This window comes from Triticum dicoccoides, chromosome 3B, assembly GCF_002162155.2.
Source record: "Triticum dicoccoides isolate Atlit2015 ecotype Zavitan chromosome 3B, WEW_v2.0, whole genome shotgun sequence".
Classification (NCBI taxonomy): domain Eukaryota; kingdom Viridiplantae; phylum Streptophyta; class Magnoliopsida; order Poales; family Poaceae; genus Triticum; species Triticum dicoccoides.
Window position 1 is genome coordinate 619,962,773 of NC_041385.1, and position 7,157 is coordinate 619,969,929.

At 42.7% G+C, this 7,157-nt stretch overlaps 1 long non-coding RNA gene across 6 annotated transcripts; it reads right to left on the reverse strand.

Annotated features, from left to right (window-relative positions):
- Window positions 1-1,138: 1,138 nt before the first annotated feature.
- On the reverse strand, window positions 1,139-6,080 carry LOC119277471. Of its 6 annotated transcripts, none has more exons than XR_005137143.1 (7): window positions 5,495-6,080; window positions 4,825-4,960; window positions 4,559-4,732; window positions 3,825-3,980; window positions 2,904-3,207; window positions 1,804-1,887; window positions 1,139-1,196 (listed from the first exon to the last, which is right to left on the reverse strand). It is a non-coding gene; the product is annotated as an uncharacterized LOC119277471 (long non-coding RNA). The 6 variants fall into 6 exon arrangements; XR_005137142.1 differs by having other exon boundaries at window positions 1,187-1,318; XR_005137140.1 differs by lacking the exon at window positions 1,139-1,196 and adding an exon at window positions 4,360-4,454 and having other exon boundaries at window positions 1,488-1,887.
- Window positions 6,081-7,157: the final 1,077 nt, after the last annotated feature.

The following is a 7,157-nucleotide window of genomic DNA, read 5'->3' on the forward strand; positions in this document are numbered from 1 at the left end:
AAGGACTTGCCTCACTAGCGGTAGATCTTCACGAAGTAGGCGATCTCCTTGCCGTTACAAACTCCTTGGTTCAACTCCACAATCTTGTCGGAGGCTCTCAAGTGACACCTAGCCAATCTAGGAGACACCACTCTCCAAGAAGTAACAAATGGTGCGTTGATGATGAACTCCTTGCTCTTGTGCTTCAAATGATAGTCTCCCCAACACTCAACTCTCTCTCAATGGGTTTGGATCTGGTGGAAAGAAGATTTGAGTGGAAAGCAACTTGGGGAAGGCTAGAGATCAAGATTCATATGGTAGGAATGGAATATCTTGGCCTCAACACATGAGTAGGTGGTTCTCTCTCAGAAATAGTAAGTTGGAAGTGTAGGTTCATTCTGATGGCTCTCTCCATGAATGAAGAGGAGGTGGAGGGGTATATATAGCCTCCACACAAAATCTAACCGTTACACACAATTTACCAAACTCGATGGGACCGAATTGTTAAACTCGGTCGAACCGATTTAGTAAACCTAGTGACCGTTAGTGATTTTCGGTGGGACCGACATGCATCTTGGTGAGACCGATTCGGTTAGGGTTAGGGCATAACATAATCTCGGTAAGACCGATTACACAAACTCGGTGAGACCGATTTGGTAATAAGCTTTCCAGAGAGTTGGTCAGGTAAACTCGGTGGGACCGATTTGCTCTTTTTGGTGAGACCGAAATGTTACAAAAAGGAAACAGAGAGTTTACATTGCAATCTCGGTGGGACCGATCGCTCACTTCGGTTAGACCGAAACGTTACGAAGGGAAACAGAGAGATTGCAATCCCATCTCGGTGAGACCGAGATCCCTATCGGTAAGACCGATTTGCTTAGGGTTTGTGGCAGTGGCTATGACTTTTGGAATCGGTGGCGCCGAATAGGAAGTTTCAGTGTGACCGATTTTGGCTTTGGGTTTAGGTCATTTGTGGATGTGGGAAAGTAGTTGAGGGTTTTGGAGCATATCACTAAGCACATGAAGCAAGAGGCTCATTAAGCAACACCTCATCCCTCCTTGATAGTATTGGCTTTCCCTATAGACTCAATGTGATCTTGGATCACTAAAATGTAAAATGAAGAGTCTTGAGCTTTTGAGCTTGAGCCAATCCTTTGTCCTTAGTATTTTGAGGGGTCCACTTTCATCATCCATGCCGTGCCATTCATTGAGCTTTCCTGAAATAATAGTCTTGGAATAGCATTAGCTCAATGAGTTATATGTTGTTATTAATTACCAAAACCGCATAGGGATAGTTGCACTTTCACTTCACACTTCACAAAAATTAGGCCTAGAGCTCCTGTAAAAGAGTGAACATAAAGCTACATGCATTAGAGTGTACTACTGCTGAGGCCAGAACCAAACAACTTCAATGGCAACACTAAATGTAAGCGGTAGAACAGATCTAAAAAGGTAAACAAAATATGCATTATGGTACACTTAAGAAGATGTGATAAATGTTTCGCAAGTTGAAAATGCAAGGAAATTAAGTTACAAAAGACAATCAGTTATTCTATTTACACAGCACTATCAACAATAAAGACAATTCTCTACGAGACACAAAATTACTTTTCTTTACATCCTTAATCCTTGCAAGTTAAAAAAAAGACAAGGTAGCATCAAATCAGGTTATAATTCGTGGGAATCAATGCACACATCATGGATGACGAAATGGTTAAAACACCAATCAAGTAGGCCTCATCCTCTTTCTCATTCCAGATTTGGTGTTTATTGGCTTAGTAGCTGAGGCAGAAACAGAAGCATTTGATGAGGAAAGCTACATACATGTTCACTTGCGAGGCCACATATTCTGGGTCATCCACCACACTAGCCGCCATCACGTACCCATCGCCATCAGCAACGTTGCTCCTGCAGCAGCAATAGATAACCATTTGTATTAAATGGACTAGCTATGCGTACAAGGTTATCTAAGCATGTTAGTACAATCCAGCTATAAAGTGGATGGCAAAGCGTGGCTGTTGTTGTTGCTACTTTAGCCCACTGAGCTAATTAATCTCATCAACCTAATACACTTCTCTCAAAAAAGAAAAAAACAACTTAAAATATTGAGTACGGTAGCAACATCTACTTGTTACTCCCTCCGTCCCATAATATAGGACGTTTTTTGACACTAGTGTAGTGTGAAAAAACGTCTTACAATATGGGACGGAGGGAGTACTAGAGTTCCAGTTCAATATGGCCAGAGGGCACTTGGCACCATGGAACCTGCACAATTTCCACCATATATATATGAATGAGTTAGAAAGAAAACTAGAGTTGAACTACCCAGCCTCATACATGGCTCAGCAAGGTGAGGAGCTCAACATTGAAGTTTCACAAAACAAGAATTCATTAATTTAAGAGTTGTTTTATCAGCTCAAGCTTAGTTAAGTTAAGCACTTGGTACTAAACAACAACAACATTTGAACCGTAACATGTCCAAAAAGGAAACAAAACATGACACCAGTATTGATAGCAAGTCCACAAAGGCCATCCAATGGTTTCAGCCACATCCTAATAAACCTGCAGCATTCTTTATCACCTAATTATTAGCAAGAAATCAATGGCCAGATGAGCGCCACCACAACAAATTGGCACTATCACTTGGTCATTGACCCGATGCCCAAGCAAGGAACCAGCTCGCACATGCAAGATGATGATTGCATACATACAAATCATGTGTTGGCAGAAAAAAATCCAAGCAGGAGCTCATCTTCTCTCTCTCTGTTTGGTAACTAAAAACCTAAATAAAATAAAATAAAAAAAACATGACTTGTTCATACAGATCCCTCTAAAATTCTTTGGGACAAGTGCATCACATATTTGTCAACTTAGCAGCAGAAGTAGTGAGCACAGGAAGAGGGGGAGGGAGATGGAGGAGCTACCTGCCGCGATCGCAATGGAAGCAGAGGAGCAGACCCCTCCTGCCCCTGCCCCACGAGCAGGACATGGCTTTTAGCTGGGCATGCCCCTACTCCTCGCCTCCTTGAGCAAGAGACCCCCTTCCCCTACTACTGCTTCGCGCGCCGCATCACTAGTCACCTCCTCATGCAAGAAGTACACAATGAATAGACAGACGGTCAGTGAGGTACATTTTCACAGCAACAGAAGCTTAAAATTAATAGAAATACACACATCAAATGAAGTCACTATTACATAAGTCCACCACGTGCCCATCAAGTCGTAGCCCTGAAGAAAGAAAGAACCAATAGGGTCAGCTACTTATTTATTCAGAGTGTCGAGTTGAACAATCATCAGAAAACTAAACATACTGCTCAACCAACTAAATAACACATGATTCATTGACATGGTATAATTCTGACTATAATACAACAAGAGCACTATAGATACTACATACTTAGAACTCAAATTATAATTGAGAATGATCCAACCTGATGCAAACAACTAATTCTGTTTGTTGATATTACTAAAGGAAATGTCTAAAACAATATGCAACAAACAAGCTTTGATTTACAGGTCCAAATAGAGGACAATGGGATTAGGGTGCTGATCACACAAGTAAATGGCTAGACAAAAACCTTCCCTTGGTAAATCATATGAGAGATCAGCCAACAACGTCAATGAACCCAAACCCTTGGTAAATCATGAGAACCAAATGCAGATAGAAATGGCTAAAGAACTACAACACCTGACCCCTGCTCTCATGTTTTAACAATGAAGTGCAACCAGATGCCTAAATTAAGAGGGAAGTGCAATCAGATGCCTAAATTAAGAGGGCATCCCCACAAATAAATTATTGCTTGCCACCAAACTAAGACACCACCACCGGCGACCAAGTCGCGTACATATACTCTGTAGATGAGATGTTGACACTGAACCAAGACACCGCCGCCGGCGACCAAGTCGCATACATATGCATCAGTGTTATGCAGCAGTGCACCAACAACCGGCATGTCCGTCTGCTACTTTGTTGACTGCAACAAGGTGGATCAACAGCCTGGCTGTTCAGTTATGGAAAAGAGCATGCAAGCATCAGTATTTCTACAGTGTAAATTGTGGTTGACAATGTAATAAGTTTAACAATACACTTACTGTTGAATTATAATTGTAATATACACTACATTTGAAGTGTAATTAACAATAGATGCACTAACAGAAGGAAGCAAGCCTAATTAATAGTACTTTACAGTAGATAAACATTTGTTGATGCTAAAAAAGACAAAGGCTTATACCATGACATGCCCAGCAAGCCTAATTAATAGTGTCAAACTATAGCTATAAATAGCACATTAGTAGCAGCATAATACTAATCGGAAACCTTAATTGAAGTCCATGTATTACTGTCCCTAACAACAACTACTTAGCAATACTATATATGACCTGATGTAAATGGAACGGGAACGTGCAGGCTCGCATAATGGAGGATAGATCGTATGTGTAGTCTTGGCTTGACCTTCTTGAGATTGTTTGTTCAACTGTTGGAGCTACTAGTTAGACTGAACTTATGAGAGCCAGCCATATCATATTTTGCACCAAAAATTAAGAAACATGTCCACTAAAAGCCATGGGTCAGCTATACCTGTCCAAGAATTGTCCAAGCCTTGGCATATGGTACAAGATGCTCATGAATAAACTCTTCATCCTTAACTATGTTATCTGCCCTGAAATGCTTCAGATACTCCACCTGCTCTGCTACAGATTTTATTTGAGAAAGAGATGATGTTGTCAATGGTGTTGACAGTCCTATTCCTCGCTAGAAAGTAAAAAAGAATGTCAGCAAAGGAAGAGCAAGATGGGTGCAAAAACGAAGAGTACAGAGCATTTGCTGAAGAAGTTGGAATGTACCTGATCGAGCAATAACACACGGTATTCTTCGCATGCCTTCTTCACCAACCACTCGCTTCGATGGGGCCAGGACTTTCATATCCAGGCCCCCATTGTAGGTACACCAGATAAGGCAAATGGACCAATTCTTTCCCACCTGTAATGATACACTTAAACAGTCATGTGGATGCAGGACATAAAAGAACAGTACAATAGTAACTTAAGCATGCTCCCTAAACATGAAATTAGCACGCAGTATTCCAAGCCTATGATGTTGGATGCATTACATTAACTTAATTTTAGTTCTTCCACGCATGGGCATTGTATCCATACACTTGGCCCAGTGTCTCTACAGTTACACCCGCGGCGCCTTATCGAGGATTCAGTAAACCAAGCTGGAATTGTGCGTTTTAGCATGATAGTGTCAGCGGACAATGTAAAAGGTTCTCCTTCTTACTTCCTAAGCTATATACCACAGATTCCTGGTCTCTAGGCAAATCCTAGGATGTATTCATCCTATAAAAGAGGATTTGAAAAAAAAGGGGGAGCGATCAACGAGTGCGCATGATTCTACTCAAAACCTGCCCATCAACCCTGCAACGGATGTGCGGGGCCATCTTATCCCCTAACCCCATGACCATGAGTGGAGAGGGGGTAGCCGGGATGCAAGGGGGGAGCAAGCGGGATGTACCTGTGATGACCTCGCGGGTGAACACGGTGATGTGTGGCGCGGAGGGGGAGCCGGCGAAGGAGTGGTCGAGTGGGACGGCGAAGCGGTGGCCGCGAAGCCTGAGGTCCGGCATCGCGTACCACGGCCCGGCCTGTCGGCCTGCGGCACGGCGCCACGTTCACCAGCTTCGGGTGCCTGCTCGGCAGCACGCACTCCTCCTCCTCTTCCCCCGATGAAGACCCCATGGCTTCCATGCTCTAGTCTCGTGCGCGCGGTCCGGCCAGCTCGACGAAGCACCGTGCATCGAAGCACGCATGCACGCGCCGGCGAGCAAGCCAGCCGCGATGCTGTTCTTGCTAGGCGGCGGCGCCTCTCTCTCCATTGCGTGAGGAGAGGAGATTGCCTGGTCTGGGGGAGAAGGGGGCGGGGCGGCAGCGGATGGATGGATCTTAGGTTGGGGAGATGAGGAGGTCGGCGACGGCAGGGATGGGGGAGGCCGATTGCGGGGTTGGAGATGGATCTAAGGTTGGGGCAGAGGGGGAGGTCTGGGTCAGCGAGAGGGGGATCTGGGAGGAGGTGGCGACAGCGAGGAGCCGAGGGAGGTGGAGTGCGGGTGCGGGTTACGGTTTGGGCTGTGGTTTTCCCTTTTCTTTTGTTTCCTCTTTTCTTTTTTTCTATAGATAGATGGCTGGATGGAGAGGTTGAGATTTGGATGGATGGATGGGCGCCATGTCATCAATCCGTGTGACAACTAAACCCATCAATGAGAATAGAGCACATATAATTGTGTTTTTCCTTTTGTTTTTTTCCTACTTTTTCACATGAAAAATTCAAAAAGAAATGATCTCTTATTGTGAACAAGGGTGCATCTTGAAATGGCAAACAAAGTTGGCTAAGAAAGTTTTCATTTTCTTTTGATGAAAAAATCATTTTCTATTTTTTTCGAGTGCCTAAAATGAGCTTTTTTGTGAAGGACCTACCATATATTTGTTGCAAAATTGTACCAAATCATCTTTCTAAAATATTAGGTCATATTTAATGCACAATTTATCAAATGGTTGGGTGTCAAATTTTTTGATCCACCTCCCGTGAAAAAGACAAATTTCCGTCGATTCAGCACGAAGCGGGTCAAATTTGAACTACAATTGCCTTATAGTTTGCTCTTTATTTTTTCCAAAAATCATTTCTAGGTATATAAGTATCTATTTAATCAAAGAAACACCAAAAGTTTTCCAAGATTCAACCACTAGCGAGGAACGGTCATGCCCGCCGTTTTGGCCGCATTTTGCAATTGGCATGAAAAAATAAAAAAAATTGGAAAACCTTCACGCTGCGTTATTATGTGTGGACAAGTTACCAATAAAAATAATAAACTTGTAATACGGTAATTATTTCAAAAAAAGTGTTCACAAAATGAGCTATCATGTGTGAAGATCAATGGCTTTCAAGCCAAATGATCAATCTTATAGTAGCATTCATGATATGGTTTGTTCAACTGACCTCATATTGAGCACAAGGGGGCATCTTCAAGTGGAAAACAATGTTTCCTCAGGAAGTTTTCATTTTCATTGGCTGAAAATTTCATTTTCCATTTTTCGAGTGCCTAGAATGAGTTTTTTTCATGAAGGGCCTACCATATATTTGTTGCAAAATTGTACCAAATTAATTTTCCAAAATACCAGAA